The sequence below is a fragment of the Marmota monax genome, unplaced genomic scaffold (genome assembly GCF_021218885.2).
Source record: "Marmota monax isolate L192 unplaced genomic scaffold, Marmota_monax_Labrador192_F-V1.1 WCK01_AAM20220418_F8-fsc00322, whole genome shotgun sequence".
NCBI classification, from domain to species: domain Eukaryota; kingdom Metazoa; phylum Chordata; class Mammalia; order Rodentia; family Sciuridae; genus Marmota; species Marmota monax.
This window is the reverse complement of record NW_026692168.1, coordinates 353,035-377,546: the sequence shown is the minus strand read 5'-3', so window position 1 is coordinate 377,546 and position 24,512 is coordinate 353,035. Positions and strand designations below refer to the sequence as shown.

At 38.5% G+C, this 24,512-nt stretch overlaps 1 protein-coding gene and 1 pseudogene across 9 annotated transcripts in view; one reads left to right on the top strand and one right to left on the bottom strand.

Annotated features, from left to right (window-relative positions):
* Kansl1 (KAT8 regulatory NSL complex subunit 1) overlaps nucleotides 1–24,512 on the bottom strand; it is a 180,179-nt gene that overhangs the window by 138,233 nt on the left and 17,434 nt on the right. The window contains exon 1 of one of the 9 annotated variants that reach the window (XM_058572282.1): nucleotides 11,187–11,442. The exons of 7 other annotated variants lie outside the window; for them this stretch is intronic. The gene's annotated coding sequence lies outside the window, so the exon portion shown is untranslated. Of the gene's footprint in view, nucleotides 1–10,260; nucleotides 10,397–11,186; nucleotides 11,443–24,512 lie in introns of those variants that run through there. One more of the 9 variants, XM_046421042.2, reaches the window with a different exon arrangement.
* Nucleotides 15,360–16,478, top strand: LOC124076972 (ubiquitin-ribosomal protein eS31 fusion protein-like; annotated as a pseudogene).

The window sequence follows — 24,512 nt, the reverse complement described above, 5'->3', positions numbered from 1 at the left end:
CAAAAGACGAATGAAGAAGCTACCACAATAATGCAGGTAGAATGCACAATAATGCAGGTAGAATGCAATGAAACCTCAACTAAGGTGGTCACCACAGCAGAATCTACTTCAAAACTTTAATCCAGAAATGTGAAATGGCTATATAAGAGTCAAAAATCTAGGATAACAAGGAGATAAAGCTCTTTCTTTATAACTTCATCTCCTTTAGGATGAAATCTTTCCATTTATTTCTCATAAAGCTCTCCAGGTTTAGTATATCCTCTCTATTCATTACACTACCAACTCAGCCCAAGTCCTTATCAGCTCACACCTGTACCCTAACACCTTTCTGATTAGTGTCTCAGTCCCCCAAACCAGGTCTTCCTCCTCTAGAAGAGTATCTAATCTCTTTTTCATGAGTTCAATCACCTTAAGAAAAAGTTAAAATAACACCAGAAAAAAATATATCAAGCAGCATGAACTCAACAACCCCAGAATTTTCCAGATTCCCCAACTCCATCTTTGCCTATGGTGCTACTTCTACCTGGAAGGCCATTCTCCAATCCTTTTGCCCAGAACATATTAATTCTTCAATACACAGTATATCTCCCCCAAAATTTGACTCCTCAGATTTTTATTACTTTCTTTCTACTTAAATTGCATAATGCACTTAAGTCACATCATTCAAATTCAAATCATCTGAATATTCCCTACTTGTCAATTTTTGTTAAATTCTCTTTCCAAAACAAGCAAAGTTCTTTAACAGCATCTTTTTGCATGCTTACTAACTTGATCTAGAGCCTGGTACATCATAAGCACTATAAGCACTGATTAGAATAGTCAAAAAAAAAAAAAAAAAAAGACTTCTTGAAGTCGGTCTTCAAGTATAAATTAGATTTTGTTAAGAAAAAAATCTAATAAGGAAAATGACACAATCAAAATAATGGGAAATATTTGAGAAAATAAATAGTCATAGAATGACATGGATGAACCAGGTGGTATATACAGCTTCTCAAGAAAAGAATGAGAGGAAGAGAGCAGCTATGTAGAGATTTGTGATGTACCGGAAGTTACATTATGGAATGCACTGGAAATTATTTTTTTTACACAGAAACAAATGTAGATATATAAAGTAAATGAAACATGCTGAAAGAGATAATTTCTTTTTTTTTTTAAAGAGAGAGAGAGAATTTTAATATTTATTTTTTAGTTATCGGCAGACAACATCTTTGTTTATATGTGGTGCTGAGGATCGAACCCGGGCCGCACGCATGCGCGCTACCGCTTGAGCCACATCCCCAGCCCCAAAGAGATAATTTCTTAATAAGACAATAATGTGGGTCTCACCCCACCAAGTTCCTAACATTATCTTTTAACAGAGCTTCTTAACAAGTTTTATAACTACTAAGAATTATATCTAATTGGAAGACAGGTTACTAACTTTAATTGACCATTCACTATGTCAACCAGCATGCTATGTTTTTACATATATTCTTTTATTTAATCTTCATAATAATGTTATAAGGTAAGTACTACTACTGCTGTCTTACCATTTTATGGATGAGGAAATTTTGATGCTCAGAGAAGATAATTAAATTGCCCATGATAACATAACTACTAAGCTGCAGAAGCAAGATCTCTAAGGCCTTTTAACCAGTACACTAGGCAGTTTAAGGCTAGGTTTAAATTGGAAGGGCCTTAATTGCTAAATACTAAATTCTGAATTTTAGTCTTGAGAGGAAAGTCAATGAGGGAACATCAACTATCTACTGATTATCTCCAATAAATATTAAAATGCCTATTTTAGTCAAAGCACTGTACTAGGTACTTACAAAGGATGACAAGGACCAGTAATAAAAGGAGTCTCCGGGGACCCTCACACAGCCTGAGAAGTAGATGGGGTCAGGAAAGTCTTCCCAGAGGAACAACATCTAAGCTGAAACCAAAAGAATGAATAGGATCCAAGCTGGATGCCCTGGCAGAGCCTATAATCTCAGTGACTCAGGAAGCTAAAGCAGAAGTATCACAAATCAAAGCCAGCCTAAGCAATTAGCAAGACCCTGCCTCAGAATAAAAAATAAAAAGGGTTATAGCTCAGTGACACAATACCTCTGGGTTCAATCACCTGTAACCCCCACTACACACACACAATACACACAAGAGTAGAATCCAGCACTGGCCATACAGCTACTCTAAGCATCCCATAATCAAAACACATTCCCTGGCCCCGACAGCAAATCCAAAACCAATTCGTGCCCCTCAATATTCCCTGTATAAGTGCATCATGACCACAATCATTACTTACCTCTTCTCATATATATCTCAGATTATAAATATCTACTAATGCCAGACAATAATCAAAGAAAATCTACAGGAGGACCTAACATTAGAGACACTAAGAATTGTGAAGTTTCATTAATGCCAAAGTTGATTAAGACATAAATTAGGTGTGAAGACAGCTTAATGCACTGTGTTTTGCCTGATGGGGTCAAGAGAAGACATTCTGATTTTTGTGGGGATGGAGGCACAGTTCATGAAGACACTGACCCACATACTCTACTATCCTAACAATAATACACTAAACCACAGTATCTATTCAACAACTATTCCCCACAAGACGCTCAATTGAGAAGAGTCACGATTCGAAGGGCCAAAAGCACCTCCGTCCTGGGACAACACAGCAGTGTGGGACTTTCTGACAGAATTCTGAAAGGTGTAAGGGGTTGGGGGAGTTCAAACAGCAGAATGACAGGCACATTCATTCCAACCTCAATGCCACTACCTTACTTCAGAACCTGATTATATACTACAGTAATTCAGGCAGTAATAATTTCCCAACCATTTCTCCTTCTGAGCTCAGAAAGCCTGCAATCTTGAGCCTACTATTACAATAACTTACAACAGTGAGAAAGGAGGAAGGGAGGAAACATAAATCCCATTGTGTGGTGCTTAAAATTCTCCAATGATTTTAGGGCAAGAATGAATCCAAACTCTTTGCACAGCACATATTTGCCCCCTTTTAACATTCAACCTTTTCTTACTACAGCCACTTGAATCTCATACATGATTCCTGGTTCTTCTATGCTCCTCCACCTTTGCTCATGCTACTCTTTCAAAGTTCAGGTCCAAAATTAGATGCTCATTCATGTCAAAATGACATGCTCATATTGAGCAACTGCAACCAGTATAAAACTCACAATTTCAGCTATCTCCTCCCTTCCTAGGCCATGTATTATTCTTTTTTTTTTTTAAACCCCTTTGTGGTCCTGGGAATTGAACCCAGGAACATTCTGCCCCTGAGCAAAATTCCCAGTCCTTTTATTTGAGACAGGGTCTCACTAAATTGCCCAGGCAGGACTCCAACTTAATGATCGTCCTACCTCACTCAGCCTCCTGAGTAGTTGGGATTAAAGGCATTAGCCATCAAGCCTATTTAGACCATGTATTTCTTGAAGGGTTATGGAGTGTTTTCTATCTATCCCCTACATGCAGCATAGTGTCTGATGGACAGTAGACCAATATATGTTAAGCAACATGAACATTTTATACTGAAAAAATCAGATTAAGATCCATTAGAAAGCTAATGAGAATGTCTGATCATGAGGAAACAGCAATCTAATAAGAAGCAAGTATCAACTAAATCTAGGACAGACCTCATCCAACTCATGTTCCAGTCACATACATGCCCAAGCCCCTCTACACCTAAACGGACAAACTTTTTAAAACTATGCTTTTTAAATGATCCAATTTGGTTCCATAGCTGTTTTTTGTTTGTTTGCAGTTCTGGGGAATCAAACCCAGGGCCTCATGCATGCTAGCAGGCATACTACCACTGAGCTACATCCCCAGCCCTCCAGGGCATTTTAAAGGGATTATCAATTTTACATGCAATCATACCAACATTTACCTAGCAACTGCACTTCTAGGAACTCTATCCAACAGAACTACTCTAATGGGTACACAAAGATATACATATCCAGTTCTTTCACTAAAGAAATTTAATAGCAAAAAAAAAAAAAAAAAAAAAAACCCCAACCTAAAATTTCAAAAGATCAAACCACCTAATAAGTATATTCCCACATGGTAAATATACACACACATATAAACAGAATTTTTTGATAACCATGTCAAACTATGAATGGTATTTATCCTATTCATATCCTATCACTGAACTCAAATTTATTCGTCTTTAGCTCACAAAAGGTCAAAAAGGAAAAAAATTCACTTTTATCCTATTTCTTTCTAACACACTAATGATACAAGTACTTCTGAACAATCCTAAAATCAGATTTCTTGAAGAGTCCAAGCAATTCAAAACAAAAGGGTTATTCTTCAAAGTCCATGGCCAAATTCCAGAGATCCAACTGAAATCTACCTTATCCCCTTTAAATTGAATTAATGATTAAAAATGTCTTCTCAAATGCCAGGGAAATGTTAAAAGTTAATAACGGGACTGGGGTTACTAACTCAGGAATACATCGCTTGCCTAGCATGTGTGAAGCCCTGGATTTAAAACCCAGCAGGACCAAAAGAAGAGAAAAAGAAGTTAATACTAACATCCTTCTTTTATTCTCGAGAGGCAAAGAGTAAATAGTAAGGAATAAATCATTAGCGGCAAAAAAAAAAATAAAAAAAAATTGCAGCCCTATTTTTAACATAATATTCTTCTTTTTCCCAAAATATTTATTTTTTAGTTGTAGTTGGATACAATATCTTGATTTATATGTGATGCTAAGGATAGAACCCAGTGCCTCAAATGTGCTAGGGGAGCGCTCTACTACTAGGCCACAACCCCAGCCCCAACATAATAATATTCTTAAGGTGTTCAAACATTCTCCATGGTAGTATACAAACAATTTAATGAAAATTCTGATAGTTCAACTTATAGGACCAGTATTTCTTTCAGGTTTTTGTTTTGTTGTTGTTGTTTCCAGTGCTTTGGACTGAACACACACAGGACCTGGCGCATGCCAAGCAAGCAACTCCCCTTTCCCGGATAGAGTTCCATAAAGCCTCTATACTAGCAAACATCAGACACTCACTCACTAATTAGCTTTTAGCCTCTATCCCTTCACACCCTCTGGTAGAGGTGCTAATAAGCAGTCACAAAGGCCAAACAGCAAGTAGCAGAAGAAAGCCTACATACCAGATCTTAGCAATTTTTGGTTTAACATCTTAACAAAATTGTTATTCGCCTTTTTTATTCTCCAACACTTTGCAGTCTAAGTGAATCTGACCAGGACTGACCTTTAAACTGCTCCCTTTTTAAAAAGGAATTAAAAGGTGATGGGGCTGCATTAAGTTTGATGCCACTCAAGCAACTTTTTCCAAGCAAGGGCAGAATCTTCTGAACTTAAAATTCAGAGTAAGATCTCATTTTAGATTCCTAGTTCAAGTAACAAGAACCAAAATTCTTGATAACATTTAGATAAAACAGCATTAAATTTACCTCTCATATACATTTCCTGACTCTCAAAAGCTTGGAGAAAAACTTTAATTCTAAAAAATTATTAGAGAATAAAAGGCAAGCTCAGTCAACAATAATAAAACATAGCTAAATAATTCCCTGGTAGAGAGAATTCACATGTTAAAATTCTATTGAGCTAGCTTAAAATCTTGGAAAAGCAAAGCTTGCAGAAAATAACTTTTATTAAAACACCTATTACTAGCCCCATTGTACTACCCAATGGAGAAATAAAAACTTAAGAAAGTCTCCTCCACCCAGATGGACCTGTTGGCACAAAGATTTAAAATCTTCACATACAATCTTTAAATTTTCCTTTTCAGACGACTGGAGTTTTTCATTTCTCAAGTATGAACTGTGCTGGGTACATTGATGAAATTGGTTTCCACATACTTTAAAATAGAACTAAAATTCAAATCTGCACAACCAGCTATCAAACAGGCTCAGTAGGCTTTTCACTTTTTTGGGGTTTTTTTGCCCTACCTTTATCCTATCAAAAGCAAGAAAAGGTCAGGCACTTGATGGTGCACACCTATATTCCCAGCAACTCAGGAGGCTGAGGCAAGAAGATCACAGATTTGAAGCCAACCTCACCAACTTAATAAGGCCCTCAACAACTTAGCAAGACCCTGTCTCACAAATAAATAAAAAAGGATTGGGGATATAGCTCAGTGGTAAAGAGCCCTAGTACAAGAAAAAATGGATTGGGGTTAGGGCTCAGTGGTAAAGCATTTCAAGAGCATTAGAAGGTTCAACGGGAGTAGGGGGGAAGACTTGTTAAGCAAAACAGACTAACACATAGAGAAAAAGTATCTATTGCAGCCTTTTGGAGTCCCAAGTTTTTTGACAAATCACATCTATTGGCTTACTTTCTTCTATATATTTTACCCAAAATCCTAATAGATAAGCACAATGCTTAACACAGAAACAAATCCCAGAGTAAATCTCATCACTAATTATTTAGTATTAAAGCACTTTCCTTTCCCACTTTCTCCAATTATTTTAAATAAGTTTCTACCTTGATTGCTTAGATTGAACCACATCACAGGAAACATATTTTACACTAATGCCCTCTGCTTGCTCATTTTATGAAGAAGCACAGTACAGATGTCTCAAATAAAATGGCCCCAAACACCCCATCTGACAGTGCAATAAAAGGCTTGGACCATATCTTTTCCTAAAATAGGATGACTGTTTTTGTTGCTGTTTGCTCTTTTGTTCGTGTTTTTAATCAGTACTAAGCCTAGTTTTTAAGCCATGTTGCTTTCTGAAGACGTATATTTAAATTATAATTTCTATCTTAATAAATTGATATTAGTCTCCAGGCACACTAAATGCTGTGCAAAAATATTCCTGCCAATGTAATAATTCATAATGCAAAGTAGGACTCTATCATCCATACTTCCCATTCCTGGAGATGGGAGCTCAAAACTCAGGTGAACACAATATGGTTATAAGACAGTAAATTAGGAAAAACAAATACTCCACTGTACTATATAGGTCTCCAACATTTAAAGGCTACCAGAATACAGACAGGAGGCAAGTGATATGCGTTACTTGTTACTTGTGCATTAAGTAGAGAATTGTGAGTCACAGAAAAAGACCAGAATGCATACTTGGGAGGGTAACTTACTAGTTATCATTACCACATATTTGGTCTACACTATTCTTTCCCCTCTAGACTCAAAGAGAATGGAGAGGTCCAGGGGTAGGGGGAAAACAAAACAAAAAAAATTTTAGATATATACATTTCTGAAAGAAACTTGACTTAGAATCTGTCTTAATGACTTCACCAAGACAACCAAAAAAAAAAAAAAAAAAAAAGCCCCACCCAAAGAAGCAGATTAAAAAAAAGAAATATTGCTGTTTCAACAGTTTTCTCTATTATTGCTCCAAAAATCCAGTATGAATTAGTTTAACGTTTTTTAGAACATTTTTTTAAAAATACTTTTCTAATAGAACAGATAATTAAGCTTTCTCCAAAAAAAAAAAAAAAAAAAGGAACCTAACTAGAATTATTCAATTCTCTAACAAGCATCACAAACCAAAGAACCTATGTTTATAGATTACATGAATCAGTCAGATCATATCAAAGAACAAAGCTAAACTTGTTATTTGCTTAAAAATACAATTAAAAATCTGTAGTCAAACGAATAACATCCAGAGGATAGACAGACATTGGTGGTTACAGTGTAGCACTACTAAAGATGGAAGAGTACTGGCAGTGTTTAGAAAGGGCGGAGGGAACAGACTATAGTTATTTTCCTTTCTTCTTTCCTTGATAAAAAGTTCACAAGTAAGTGAACTAAGGCTTATTCATTTTCTAGTTTCCAGAATTTTCCTCAACAATCAAAGACTGCTCTACAGGTTTAACCATAGAAATAATGTGTAAGGAGGAAGAAAGAAAACCAGGCACAAATTTAATGTATCACTGTGGAAAAGCATAAAAGTCAAATACTAATGTTCTGAATAAGGCTTTCAGAAGAGAAGCAGAAACACATCTCAATACCTCACTTCAAGAGATTCATAGAGGTGGAAAGTCCAAAAACACCCCACCCTATTACAAAAGCTCTAATCCTTTACTTCACTGAGCACTCAACTGCACAACCACGATTCATACTTATTTCACACACACTGAAATAAGTCAATTATTGACAATCATCTTCACCAGAAAACAGACCTTTAAAATATCTAATATTTCCCTCCAAGTAGTTCACACTTGAGAAATAGATAACCACCTCAAATTATGAGATCACTAACAATTATATCCAAAAGACTGAAAGTCAAAGGAATCATACACTTTGTTGGAGAAACCTCCTGGAAATCCAAAATTCCATGACTGAGGGTAGTTATCTCACATTTATAATACATTTTTTAAATTCCTAAGGGATGAGCACTTCTACCTTGCCTTATTTTTAGAACTACACATCACACTGCACATTATCACATGACATGATGTAACTGTTAGCAAAGAAAATGGCCCAAATCATGGAAAACATACATGATAAAACAGATCAATACATACTTAAGAATCACTACATTTTATATTTACTTAAAAAGAAAGTTTAACTCTAGATTTTTTTTTAATTGAAAGTGTCTAGTAACCCGTGTAGAAACAGAGAAATGTACTTTGTATTTTCCATTAGAAATTTACTCAATTATGGGGAAAACTGAAATGAAGTAACAGATAATAACATTCTTCTAAAGCTACAGGATTAAAAGCAAAAAATACCCAGCATCAAAATGTAATATTAATGAAATATCCTTAGGTAGCACACATTACCCAAAAGTATACACTGTTGTTAAAGAAAAAAAAAAAACTGGCATCGCCTGCAGACAATTGAAATTATCTAAATTGGTAAAACTGTATGTAAGGAACCAAGTACACCCTATAGAAGGGGGAGGGGAAACACACCCACTTAAGCCTTTGTAAATAGTGGTACTTTAAATGACCCAAAAAGCAGGAGGGAAAGCGAACTACAGACCATTCTGAGAAATGGAAAAGATATTCTAATGTACTACTTGAAAGTACTTCCGAAGCGAAGTTCAGTAACAATCTATAACTATATCATGATTATGCAAGGCGAAGATTATGTAATTTATCGTTTATTTTAAAAATGTTCTCCGACTCTGTAACTGAAAGAAACTAAAACATTTTGAGCTCCTCTACGGGAGAGGAAAGGTCCCTCTAAGCTACAATTTAAAATATAAACATACACCCCAAAACAAACAAAAAAACACAATGATTGCTAGCCACGTGACAAAGGAGATGGCAACAGCAGGATTGTGAATGGAAGGGAGGGAGACGAGGTTGAAGGACTAGAGATATTACTCAGAACTTTGGGGACCGCGGAATTCGGGTCTTCTGACCATTAAGGTGCCAAACTCTGGCTCCTATGAGTTGTTCTCCTAACACCCTCAAGTGCAGTTTTATTAATAGGTCACGGAAAATGCTCCAGTGACCTCCAGGATAAAGGGGGGGGGGGGGAACAGGAGGAGGAAAGAGCAATTTAAAGTGGCGCCATCATGTCACCCCTTCTCCCCTAAGGCAATCAATAAGCAATAGTTAAGTAACGTGCTTCTCCAAAAATCCACACTGGGATTCCAACATTTGAAAACAAAAGGATTTTTAAGTTAATCACAAGAGTAGGGCTGATCATATGGAAAACAAAGTATTTGCTGAGAATCTAAAGATCATCAGGCGGAAAACAGACCCCCCCCCCCAAAAAAAAGCATTAAGATTCCAACTCTCACTTAAAAGCAAATGCCTCTTCCTCTTTAGTTTAAAAAAAAAAAAAAAAAAACACGTCCGCCTGAGGGGGACTAGATCTGAAAACGTAAGTGACCTCAATTTACAGGCAGCAAAAATAATAAATAAATGAAACAATCAGAGTTGTGATAAAAGCCGTGAAACGCTCAAGATATGTGTTCGAGCAAAGAAAAAGACCTTTTGCAGTCAAGAGAAGTTCAAGGGGAGAGCCAGAGTTTGTTTGGGTTTTTTTTTTTTTAACAGGAATAAACCATGTTCTCCAGGCCGCCTTTTTAAATAGAACGCCAAAGGAAAGCCCAGCGAACGAGGCGGCAGCTGGTGGGGAAGGGCCCCCGCACACCCCCGCCCTTGGGGCGACTCCCAGCCCGGACCCGCAGCGGGGAAGCCCGGAGAGGCCATTTAAAGTTCCGGGGATTTTTCCTCCCCTGCCCTGCCTTTCTAGTTACAACTAACAAAGAGAGGAAGAAATGTGAACCACAGGGAGAGCGAAGAGAAGGAGAAAGGGCAGCGGGAGGAGGAGGAGGAGAGGAGCAGAAGCAGCACCTACCACGTGATGGAGGAGCGTAGCCCGGGCGGACTCGGCCCCACAAAATGGGCGCAGTTTGCAAACAGCCCCCCGGCCTGGGCGCCAAGGGCCGGCGGGCGGGGGCGCGCGGCGGCGGCTCCGGCCGGGCCCGCCGCTCTCCTCCCCCCCGGCGCCCGGAGCCGCCCTGACTTTCCGGGCGGGGGGGCGAGGCGGAGGGGGAGGGGAAGGCGGCGGCGGCGGGGAGCGGCCGCTTTTTCTTCTCTTCGGGCCCTTTCTCCGGCCTTCCTTCGCTCCGGCGGGGCCTGGGCACGGCCGGGTACCGCAGCCCGGCAGGGCGGGCGGGGGCAGAGGGTGAAGCCGCCCCCCCGCCCCGCACAAACAAGCGCCGCCGTCTGCAGCCGGAGCCCGCACCCGGCCGCCACCCCCGGGCGCCTCTTCCCGGCCGGGGAGCGCGCTCCGGCCGCCCCCCGCGCCGCAGCGGCAAGACAAGTCGGCTTCTCTGCGATGCTCGCTTCTCCCGCCGGCTCGGCGAGCGGTGGCGGCGGTGGCGGCGGCACTGGGAAAATGGCGGCCGAGCTCCTTTTCCCTCCCCCCCCTTTAATCTGAAGCGGAGGGAGAATGGAGCGAGCGAGCGAGCGGGCGAGCGCCGGGGACACGGGGAGGAGGGACAGCAGCGCCTCCGCCGGCTGCGGCTGCGGCGGCGAAGGGCCGCTCCGCCCCGGCGCGCCGCCAGGGGGCGCCCGCCGCGCCGCCCCCACGGGCCGCCAGGAGGCGCGGCCGCCGCCGCCGCCTCAGTCATGGCTCCTCGCCGCGGCCGCTGTTTCTGCACCTCCGTCTGCGGAAGCACGCCAGGCCCCACTGCCTCGGACGTGCAGCAACGGCACGAGGCATTGCGGCAGGCAGAGCAGGCAGAGCAGGCCCCTGGCTCAGGCCGAGGTGAGGCTAACCTGAGGCGCTGACGCCGTCACATTCCCTCCGCGCTGGGCTGGCGGTGCCGCGCGCCGGCTATGAGGGGCAGGGCGGGCTGGCGCCGCGGAGCGAGAGGACGTGAGCGAGGAACTGTGTGCACTATGTAGTAAAGAGGCTAAGACCGTCGCTGCCACACTATTCCAGGGCAAACCGTGCGTTGAAACAGGCAGAAAGCTCCCTGACCAGTGAAGCGGGTTTTGCCACCCGCCCTTTGTCCTACAGCCTGCCTCCGTACACTGCAGCACGGCTGGGCACTAGCCCCAGCGCCGCGCTCCGCAGCCGCCCGAGGCGGGAGGGGGGGAGGCACGTCATTGCGCAGGCGTGAGCCAGGGCCCGCGCCGGGCCAGCCCGGGCAGGGGCAGTCGGGAGCCTGGGAGGGAAGTGATGGCCCACCAACGCCGGGCCCGCTGGGAACTGTAGTTTTCGTTAAGAAGCACGCGTCTTGTTTTGGGTGTCATGGTTTGGCAGATCCGCAAAACAGGCAAAAGGCGTTACACAATGCGCATTTATGCTTCCTGCCGCCACCAAATGGAAGTTCAGTGCTATGCTAAAAGTTTAACAAAGAACTCCATAGAGAAACCCAATCACACAACAAAAAGCAAACTTTCCACTTTCCCACCAGAGTTTAATGTGGTAGCACCTTATTCCTCATGATGTTTGTCACTACATTATTTATTTTATTCCTTTCCCAAAATAGGGTCTTAATGAAATTATTCTAGTTTTTAAAAATTCATTAATATAATGCTAAGTCTCCTATCTATACAAAATATAATTCCACCACCTTTAAAGCTAAAGAAAAAAAATGACTTTAAAAAAAATTATCAAAAGTCTGCACACAAGAAGCATATGGTCTGCACCAAAAAGGAAGATGCAAAATGCTCGTTTTTTGGTGTTTTTTTTTTTTTTTTTGTGTGTGTGTGTGTGTGGTTTACCAGAACCAATATCCGGTGTTATGAGCCACTTCTGCTGCTCAAAAACACCCTCCCTAACGTTACGGAACAGTTTTAGTCTGCCCACAAAGTTACACTAACCAGCTCCTACAGCATCTGCACCTATGTTTCTCTGAGTCTATATTTGTACTCTTTCAAAAATCATCCTCAAGCACAATCATGGTCCTCAAATATCAAAAACAAACAGCTTTGAGTCACAGGGTCCAATTATACAAAGTAATCCTGGGAAGAAGGTTTTAAAAAATATAAACACACGTTTCTCCACATAAATACATATTCTATATTCCACACAATACAGCAAGAGTATGTTAACACACAATTCTAGGACCAATAGATGGCGAACTAGAGCCCTATTCTGAGATCTGAAATCTAAATTAAAGCAGAATGAAAAAAAAAAATCCACCAAATAAGGTAAAGCCTTTTGCAATGTATACTTAAATATTATATTCAGAAACTCATCACAAAATAATCTAGCCCAACTCTTAAAAATATGACTGTCAAATTTAATTAGCTCCCCCCGCCCAAAAAAACAAGGTTATTATATACATTTTTCCAGGGGATTAGAATAAAGGTAGAAATGTTAATTTTTAAAACGATGCATTTGGAAGAAAAATAAACTCCAACTTTCCCCTCTTATTATTACTTAGCCCAGGAAATTCAGTGTTATGGCATTTAAAGCAGTCAACCTGTTTTACATTTGTATGTGTGTGTTTTTTTTGCTGGAGATCCAACCCAGGACCTTGTGCATTCCAGGCAAGCACTCTACAACTGAGCAGTATCCCCAGCACCTGTTTTACATTCTTATCTAAAATCATGTGTCTTTCTGCTTAGGCACCAATTTTTATAAGAGCATCCAAAAGTGAACACCCACATCTGGACACAAAATCTTAAAGAAATAAATTTTCTTAAAATCTCCCACATACTCTCATCTTCCAAATCAGTCTTTGAAAAGTCTGGTTGATTCTCTAATATCCACTCTATTCTGATAAGTTTAAACCCATTCTCTTTGCCAATAACTGGTAGGAATGGACATGAGATATGAACAGAGGCTATCTCTGGGAGGTCTCCAAGAGAGAACTGAGAGAAAATTTTCTTTAATCATAAAGATAAGATGGAGGAAAACAGTCCCTCAGAGGATGACACCTTCATTTGCTAAGATCTCCTTGCCCCTAAACTGAAGACACCACTAGCATCAAAGGGGCAGAACAGACCAAGAACCTTGGTAACAGCATTAAGCCATTGAATCAACCAACCCTGACATTTGCATAACTTCTGGACTTCCAGCTACTTTAGAATAATGTAACATGAAATATTTCTTGGTAATTTTAAACTCAACTTAGGTTTATTATACCTGGCGTCAAAACCGTAACAATGTCATATCTTAAATATTACATTCCCTTACTTACATGTTTTATAAATTTATGCATTATTCCTCAGACAATATTTTCCCTACTATAAATAACTCTGTGTAAGTCTAGCTCCTTATCTGTGTTCTCTCTGCCTAGAAAAAGGGACCATTCCTCCTCAACATTATTCCTTGTTCATTCTTACCCCAAAATCTACTTCCAACTCTTTTTATATATTCCACTGTGCCACTGTTATCATTTACCTAACAATAATGGAGATAGCTAGCATTATATTATTCTTGATTAAATTGTTCTCTGTAATTCCTCTGAGGTTATTTTCAAATACCAATCTTACCCTTTCACCTTTCCAAGCCAGCCTGAAAGCCCTTAAAGGCAGGAACTATGGTTATTCCGATTTCAGAACTATTACTCTCATCAATACAATAAACATATTCCAAAAAGGCACTTTCTAACTTCCTTACCACAGACCTTTCAACAAGCCAGAAATTCCTAAAGAGAATATTCTGTCACAAACTTGGGACCTCATATGCCCAAAGTAATCTCAAAAGGACAAGAGATTACCTTTTGTTCTTCACTTAGAAAAAGTAATTAGTTTTGCTGGGCACAGTGGCACATGCCTGTAATCCCAGTGACTAGGAGGCTGAATCAGGAGGATCTTTGAATCAAAGCCAGCCTCAGCAACTTAGCAAGGCACTAAGCAACTCAGTGAGGCCCTGTCTCTAAATAAAATACAAAATAGGGCTGGGGATGTGGCTCGGTGGTCAAGTGCCCCTGAGTTCAATACACCCCCAAAAAAACAATTAGTTTTTTTTTTTTTAAGCAATTATATTAACTCAGAGCAAAGTCCTACAGCTTAGACCATTTAGTTTCAAAAGGAAAAGGAATCCATTTTTAATTATTTACCTTGCATCCCTGAGCCCTTGTCCAGAACCTGGCAGAAAGGTGATATTTTACAAGAATTTGTTGAACACATTTAAAAAGTATAGTAATTTCAGCACAGAATCCAGGGGTATTCCCAGTTTCCATTGCTTACCAGCTGCACAAAGTACTTATTCTGCATTGTAAAATGGAGATAACAATGGTATCTTTCTCATAAGTTTAACTATTGTTATTATTACTGAATGAAGCTATTTTCCATAGTTCTAAAATTGAAAGGTTAAAATGAGTTCAGCAAAGACCAGTTTGTCTTTCCTAGACTCTTCCCTACCTAGTTCATACTTCAAATCCCTATATACAGACTCCAACAATGTTTTTTCATTGTTTAAATTCAGATAGCATTATATCTAAAAATACTTTTGACCCCCTAAAAACATTCTAAGACTATTACAATCATAAATCTAAAACACTAAAAATTTTAAATGCATTCAATTCAACAAAAATCTAGTGAGCATCTATTAACCTTAAAACCCTTTTCCAGATACAACATAAATGAACAAACACATCTATTTAAAAACCAAAAACCATGTTAAAATTGTACCTTTAAGCAAAATCATTAAATTGATAAATGTTTTCAGGTTCATATTTAACTAGCTAAGTTTTAAATAGAAAAACCAGAATAAACTGAACCAAGGCTGGGCATGGTGGCGCATGCCTATAACCTCAGCAGGTCTGGAGGCTGAGGCAGGAGGATTGCAAATGCAAAGCCAGCTTCAGCAACTTGGCGATGCTCTAAGCAACTCAGTAAGCCCCTGTCTCTTTAAAAAAAAAAAAAAGGCGGGGTGTGGATATGGCTCAGTCATTAAGCACCCCTGAGTTCAATTCCTAATTCAAAAAAGAAAAAAACGATGAACCAAAATTAATAAATTTATTTTTTAACTTTTGGTACTAGGGATTGAACCCAGAGCAGTTTAACCACTGAGCTTTTTTTTTATTTTGAGACAGAGTCTCACTAAATTGCTTAGGGCCTGGATAAATTGGTGAGGCTGATTTGAACTTCCAATCCTCCTGCCTCAGCCTCCCAAATCACTGGGATTACAGGCAGGTGCCACAATGCCTAGCAAAAGTTAAGAAATTTGGGCTGGGGTTGAGGCTCAGCAGTAGAGCGCTTGCCTAGTACGTGCGAGATCCTAGATTTGATCCTCAGCACCACATAAAAATAAATTAATAAAATAAAGATATTGTGTCCAACTAAATATTTTTTTTTTTTTAAGTTAAGAAATGTGCTTTCGGATCCACCATCTGCGGTGGGACTGCCACCAAGATGCAGATTTTCATAAAAACCCTTATGGGGAAGACTAATATTAGCTCGAAGTTGAACCCTCGGACACTATAGAAAATATAAAAGCCAAGATCCAGGATAAGGAAGGAATTCCTCCTGATCAGCTGGACGTACTTTGTCTGACTACAACATTCAGAAGGAGTCCACCCTTCATCTTGTTCTGAGGCTTCGTGGTGGTGCTAAGAAAAAGAAGTCGTCATCTTACACCACTCCCAAGAAGAATAAGCATAAGAGAAAGGAGGGTAAGTTGGCTGTCCTGAAATATTATAAGGTAGATGAAAATGGCAAAATTAGTCACCTTCGAGGTGAGTACCCTTCAGATGAATGTGGTGATGGAGTTTTTATGGCCAGCCACTTTGACAGACACTACTATGATTTAAAGAATACTTTTTGAGCATTAAATTGATGGTCCCATCATCCTTTGATATGCCTATTCACGTGAATGTTGATACACACATAATGTGACCAGTGCTTCTGGGTCAACTACTGAATATTTTCACAACATAGTAATTTCTTAAATGACCTATATTTTGGCAGGAGTTATGTTATCAGCTGTCTAAGCATAAGCCAGTTTTCAATTCAAAGATGCATCCTGTGTTAGTAGGATATCTGCCCTTTGCGGTACAAGGAAATACACTGCTAGTTAATGTTGTGTATAAGCTCTTAGAAATTATTCAGGATGAATCCTTATAAAATATTTGATGGTGTTGTTCACAGCAAAAAAAAAAAAAAAAAAAAGAATTTTAAGCCATTAAAAAAAAAAAGTTAAGAAATCTAAGTCAAAGAAGTTGAGATGTCAAAAATATATGAAGGCCATCTATTTCAACCTCCACATTGTATTAATGTAAAAATGAGGCCAATGAAGCCATTTAGAAACTCTCCACAGCCTCAAAGCTGAAGGACACACTGGGATCAGGGTCTCAATCTCCAATTTTCACATTTCCCAATGTATTACCCTGCCTCCCAATAGGAACATTCTACTAGCTTAGTGAATAAGAAGTGAAACATGACAAATTTGAACAATATTATTTATCTTCCAGTTTCACAAATATCAAAAACCAATCAAATTCAACTAAAAGAAAATGGTCATACTGATTACAATGACTACAAAGGTCCAAATCCAGATTTTTTTCATTAAATGAAAACTTGCAGTAATATTAAGCAATTTAAGGCATTTGGGGAAAGTTACAAATGTTGGCTTATTATAAGAATATACAGCACTCCTTTTATATGTCCCATCTAAAATAAAGATAATTTTATTTCTCATACTAGTGATTTTACATAAATATACTGCCTGCCAGGGGTGGTAGTGCATACCCATAATCCCAGTGGTTTGGGAGGCTGAGGCAGAAGGATCCCAAATTCAAGGTCAGCAAGACCAAAAGGGGCTAGGGATGAATGTAGCTCAAGGGTAAAGAACCCTTCGGTTCAATCCGCAGTACCACAAAAAAGAAAAAGAAAAAAAAAGATACTATATCTTACCATCTCACCATAGAAGTGATCCAATAACTCATCAAGAAGAAAAATTAATTCTTAGTGAGTCTCATGATTTCATTATGTTAACAATAAGAACAATAAGTAATATTTTTTAAAAACACTCCTAAATATAGAAATAATTTACTTGGGGATAATTCAGAAGATCAAGTTGGGCATGGTGGTGTACACCTGTAATCCCAGTGACTATGGGTGCTGAGGCAGGAGAATGACAAGTTCCAGGCCAGCCTGTAGCCATTTATCAGAGATCATATCTCAAACACACACACACACAAAAAAAAAAAAAAAAAAGAAAGAAAGAAAGAAACCACCTGAATACATTGTATTGCTTAAAGAAACACAAATCAGGTTTTCTCATCTTAGGCTATCATTAAAATCTAATGTCTAACAGTGGCACACGCCTATAATCCCAGAGGCTCAGGAGGGTGAGACAGGAGGATCAAGAGTTCAAAGCCAGCCTCAGCAATGCCAAGGCGCTAAGTAACTCAGTGAGACCTTGTCTCTAAATAAAACACAAAAAATAGGGCTGGGATGTGGCTGTGGCTCAGTGAGTTCAATCCCCAGTGTAAAAAAAAAAAAAAAAAAAAAAAAAAAATCAAATATCCAATTTGTTGGTTTTCTTTTCTGCAATCCCAAATTTCAAAGTAATGACACCAGCACTACTTCTAGTGCATACATCTTTTTTTTTTTAATTTTTTATTGTTGGTTGTTCAAAACATTACAAATTTCTTGACATATCATATTCCACACTTTGATTCAAGTGGGTTATGAACTCCCACCTTCACCCCATACACAGATTGCAGAATCACATCAGTTACACATCCATTGATTTACATATTGCCATACTAGTGTCTGTTGTGCTCCGCTGCCTTTCTAGTGCATACATCTTAACCAGGACTTTCTATGAATGTTTTGGTAAATTCTCTCACAAGGACTTTTATTAAGGTGAATTTTAATTAATCCCAATGTTTTGAATTTTAGATTAGAATACTTTAAAATTCTCAAATAACTAGGAAACTTACTTAACCAAAGCAGTTTATTGGTGGGACACACCTGTAATCCCAGCAGCTCGGGAGGCTAAGGCAGGAAGATCAGGAATTTAAAGCCACATTCAGTAATTTAGGCCCTAAGAAACTCAGTGAGACCCTGTCTCAAAATAAAAAATAGCAAAAAGGGTTGCCATGTGGCTCACTGGTTAAATCCCCCTGGGTTCAATCCCCAGTACAAAAGAAAGAAGTTGTTTATTAACCAAACGTATTAGGAGTGCTCTACTACACATACTGATTGTGCACATAAGGCAATGTCAATTGAAGCAATCTGCCTAAGACCTAAACACTATCAAAAAATAAAAGTGAATGTCAAAATTTGCCCAAAATTTACTAAGAAACTACCTGCCTTCTCATCCAACTAAAACATAAAGCTAAGTAATAGAACTTCAAAGCAGCTTTGAGAGGCCAAGTAGAGGAGGGCCTGATAAAAGAGTCAGGAATTAGAAAACATACTCAGAGAAAACAGAAGGCAACAGATATATAAGACAAAAGACATTAAAAATTTTTGTAAGTCAGTTGCTAATTCAAAAATTACAATGAAACTTGTAAATCTTTGCTTCAACAGCATAGCAAACCTAGGGATTTTGAAAAATGCTACACCTGGTTCACTCCAAAGGAGAGGCTTATCATTCTTGGAACAGAAAACTTCTTTTTAACCCATAATTTCCTGGATTCTAGAATTGGATTCTATGTATGCACAGGAATATTCAGCTATGGAAGAAGGAGTAACTAAAGCCACTGAAAAAAAACAGGAAAAAACTTATTGGAGTGTCAATTTAATCAAATGTTGTAGCAAAATTAAACATACTTTTGTTAAAATAAATACAAATATTATAGAATATGATGCAAAATTCTAATTTATTTCAAGACAGAAAAACAAATCTTCTGGGCTGAGGCCTGTAGTTCAGTGGCAGAACACATGCCTTGCATGTGTGAGGGTTCAATCCTCAGCACCATAAAAATAAATAAATAAGAAAAAGGTATTGTGTCCATATACAACTAAAAAAAATATTTAAGAAAAGGAATCTTCAGGGACATGTCCTGCTGTGAACAAACAAACCTGCTCCAAACAACCCCAGACTCTGGTAGTATTTGAAAGTAGAAGTTACAAGAACTCTTGTTGAGACATTTATAGATAGGTACACATGGACAAAATCTCCTGGACAGAATCCCTTTGTGCAGATGATGAAACCTAAAAACATCTCTAATATAAATTATCTTGAGTACATTATCAAAGATACCATAAGCTACTGAGAACATGACTGGAATTCACGAAATGCTAAAGTCCCTGCTATCTTATCTCTGTCATTCATTCACTAAGAAATCATATATAATTTCCTCAACAGCAATCTTTTTTTTTTTTAATTTTTTAATACTTATTTATTAGTTTTTGGCAGACACAACATCTTTGTTTGTATGTGGTGCTGAGGATCGAACCCGGGCCGAATGCACGCCAGGCGAGCGCGATACGGCTTGAGCCACATCCCAGCCCCAACAGCAATCTTTTTTCATTTCGGAATTAGAAAAAAATTACTGAATCTAATATTCAGTATTTTCAACTATATTTCAAATTAATTCCCATAATCACATTTAGACACAAATTTAACAAAATTTGTCAAATTAATTAGCACATGCACGCACTCACATATAACACAAACGCATGCTGGGGTTTAGTTAAACCCCAGGGGCTTCAAGCATGCTAAGTTTGTACTCTATTATTGAGCTACAGTCCCAACCCTCCTTTCATTTTCAAAAAACTGGACATATCCTTAATGCCCTACATTAATTCCCATTCATCCATAAACATTTAATTAAGTGCCTACTGATGACTAAACACTATAATACCTCTGGAAAAAAACAAGTCCTTAGTCAACATTACAAGCTATATGGTAGTTAATAAAAAAGGGCTTCTATTCATTGATTTTTTAAAAAAATTTTAGTTGTTGACAGACCCTTTATTTTTATTTCTTTATATGTGGTGCTAAGAATCAAACCTAGTGCCTCACACATGCTAGGCAAGTGCTCTATCACTAAGCCACAATCCCAGCCCCTCATTGATATTTTAAATGGCTAAATATTCCAAGCTAAGAAGTGACCAGAACAATTAGCAAACCAGCAAAATTTTAGTTAAGCATATTATACTTGAAATTCCACTGACTTCTGACTCCTTTTCTTTCTTTTCCTTTTTTTTTTTTTTGGTACCGGGGATTGAACTCAGGGACACTCAATCACTGAGTCCTATTTATATTTTATTTAGAGACAGGGTCTCACTGAGTTACTTAGCACCTCATTTTTTCAGAGCCTGGCTTTGAACTTGGTGATCCTCCTGTCTCTGCCTCCCCTGCCACTAGGATTACAGGTGTGCACCACCATGCCCGGCTGTTATCCCAGAAATATTGCTGAGAGACACTTCTAGGAGTTTTGGGGGTTTTTTTTTAACTACAACAATAATAGATTTTTTTTTTAATTAGTTATACTTTTAAGTATTATCTTCATTGAGTAATTAGGCAATTATTTACAATTGCTAAATGAATGTTCAAGGAATTATTTCAGAATAAATCCAAGAACACTGTAATTCATTTAATAAGACCATTATCACTCCATTATTACTCTAATACCAAAATCAGACAAAAACATCACAAGAAAATTACGGGCCAGCCAGCCATGGTGGCACACAACTGTAATCCCGGCAATTTAGAAGGCTGAGTCAGGAAGACTGCAAGTTGGAGACCAGCCTCAGCGATTTAGCAAAACCGTCTCAAAAAATAAAAAGGGATTGGGGATATAGATCAGTTGGTAGAGTACTTGCCTTGCATGCACAAGTTCCTGGGTTTAATCCCCAGCACCAAAAAAAAAAATGAAAATAAAAAGGACTAGGGATGTAGCTCAGTGGTAAAGCAACCCTAGGTTCAATCCCCAGTTCAAAAAACAAAAAATCTACAGAACAATATTCCTTATGAATATAGATATAAAAATCCTAAATAAAGCAAAATGAATCTAGAAACATATAAAAAGGATCACTTTTTATAATAAAAACACTCAACAAACTAGGAATTGAAAGAAACTTTTTCAACCTGATAAATGGTTTGGGGAAAACCCACAGCAAAAATAACATTTAGAGCCAGGTACAGGGGGGCACACCTGTAATCCCAGCAACTCTAGAGGCTGAGGCAAGAAGATTGCAAGTTTAAAGCCAGCCTCAGCAACTTAGCAAGACCCTGAATCAAAATCTTTTTTTTTTTTTTGAGAGAGAGAGAGAGAGAATTTTAATATTTATTTTTTAGTTTTCGGCGGACACAACATCTTTGTTTGTATGTGGTGCTGAGGATCGAACCCGGGCCGCACGCACGCCAGGCAAGCGCGCTACCGCTTGAGCCACATCCCCAGCCCCCTGACTCAAAATCTTAAAAAATAAAAAGTCTTAGAGATGTAGCTCAGTGGTTAAGCAACCCTGGGTTCAATCCCCAGTACCAATAAATAAGTAAATCATGCTTAGGCAGATGCATTTTCTCCATTAAGATCAAGAACAAAGCCGGTGTGGTGGTGCATTCCTGTAATCCTAGTGGCTAACGAGGCTAAAAGAGGAGGATCTCAGTTCAAAACCAGTCTCAGCAACAACAAGGCACCAAGCAACTCAGTGAGACCCTGTCTCTAAATAAAATATAAAATAGGGCTGGGGATGTGGCTCAGTGGTTGAGAGTGCCCCTGAATTCAATCCCTGGTTCTCCCGCCAAAAAAAATCAGAACAAGGGTTGGGGTTGTGGCTCAGTGTCAGAGCGCTTGCCTAGCATGTATGAGGCACTGGATTCAATTCTTAAAACCACATGTAAGCAAATAAAATAAAGGTCCATCAGTAACTAAAAAAATATTTTTAAAAAAATCAAGAACAAAACAAATAGATCCACTCTCCCTACTTCTATTCAACATTGTACGAGAGGTTATAAACAGAGCAAATTGTCAAGAAAAATAATACAAAGAATTCAGATTAGAAAGGAAGAAATTAATTTCTGTTTGCAGATGGCATAATCTTGTATATATAAAATCTTAAGGAACCCAAAAACTATTAGAGCTATTAAGTTCAACAAGATTACAGGATACCAAAGCAATATATAAATAAAAATGGTACTTCTACACACTAGCAATAAGCAATGTAAAAATGAAACTTAAAATAATTCCAAATAGCATCAAAAGGAATAAAATGTTTAGAAATAAAAGGAAGTGAAAACCTATACTATGAAATCTATAAAAGTACCAAAAAAAAAAAAAAGTTAAAGAAGTCCTAATTAAATGAGAAGACATACCATGCTCATGATCAGAAGATATAGCATTGCTGAAATGGCAATAATCTCCCAACACTGACCTATACATCCAATGCAATCCCATAATACTCAAAAAATCTTGAAAAGAAAAGCCAAGTTGGAAGATTCATATTTCCAAATGATTTCAAAGCTATTTGTAGGTATATTTTGAAAACAGGTATCCAAACAAATTTGTACAATCATGTTTATAATAACATTATTCATAATAACCAAAAGATGTAAACAACTCAAATGTCCATCAATTGATTATAACAAAAATGTGGCTTCTCTATAAAATGGAATATTATTCAGCCATAAAAGAATAAAGTATTGGTATATGCTATAACATGAATAAACCTTAAAAGCATGCTAACTCACCAGTGTGATGTGCATGCCTATAATCCCAGCTACTCTGGAGGAGGAGCCCAAGGCAGGAGGATAACAAATTCATAGCCACCTGGACAATTTAGTGAGGTCCTATCTCAAAATAAGATTTAAAAAGGGCTGAGGATGAAACTAAAGTCATAAAGCACTTGCCAAGCACTTGGGCAAGGCCCTAGGTTCAATCCTTAGGTTTTTGTTTGTTTGTTTGTTTGTTTGTTTTAAATATTTAGTCAAAGAAGTCAGTCATGAAAGACCATATGTTAGGGCTGGGACTGTGGCTCAGCAGTAGAGCACACTGGGCTCGATCCTCAGCACCACATAAAATAAACAAAATAAAGATATTGTGTCCATGTATAACTAAAAAATATTTTTTAAAAAAACCACATGTTATATGATGTGACATGTCCAGCCCAGATATTTCCATAGAGACCAAAAGAAAATTAATGGTTGCCAGGGTCTGAGGAGAGAAATGATAATAGAGATTGACTGTTAACAGAGTTTCTTTGGGAAGAGGGAAGTATATTAAAAATTCACTTATTTGTACATCATAAATGGATTAATTTTGATAAGGAAAATGTATTTCAATAAGACTATTAAGAAAGATAAAGGGTGCTGGAGCTGTAGCTCGCTCAGTGGTAGAGTGCTTGCCTTGCACATGTGAGGCCCTGGGTTCAATCACCAGAACCACATAAAAATGAATAAATTAATTTTAAAAACCAAGTGGTTTTCAAGTGCCTTTCTTGTCAGTTCAGTTCTGTTTCTTATAAATAAAGGAAAGAGAGAGAGAGAGAGAGAGAGAGAGAGAGAGAGAGAGAATATGCCAAAATAGCACTTAGTTTCTATACAACTTCATTTTGCATAAAAAACATGAACAACTTGAAGGTAAGCCACACTTCTGCAATTTATTTCCCCTTGAAAAGTTACCTCAGAGTACTAATCTGCCTTCATGTTAGGTTTGCAAACTCATTGCCAACATCATATATAAGCGAAACTTGTGTTTCCTTCAAACTCAAGTTACTCTAAATTAATCTCTGTGAGAAGGAAACAAGGTTGGGCACAGGAGCATATATGCCTTAATCTCAGGGACTCCAAGAGAGGCTGAGGCAGGAGGATCTCAAATTCACGGCCAGTCTCAGCAACTTAACAAGACCCTGTCTTAAAATATAAAAAGGGTTGGGGATGTGGCTCTGTGGTTCAATCCCCTGGGTTCAATCCCCACTACCAAAACAACAACAACAAAAAAAGAGAATGAAATGAGGAAGACCCAACATGTCACTGATAAAATCAGTCATTTAAAGGAATGACTAAAGTTAAGACATCAGTAAATGAATAGTTTAAGGAACACAAAATCCTATTACTGGGAGGGTTATCATCAGGGACTTAGGACTGGAATGTATTATTAAAAAGCTTTAAAAAAAGTTAACAGTATTATACTCTGCCTGAAGAATATTGTAACAGATTGTTGGCAAGCCTTCTATTAAAAAAAAAAAAAAGGGTAGTTCAAAGAGAAAGAATTTGGCATTGGCATTGCCAGCACTACCCAG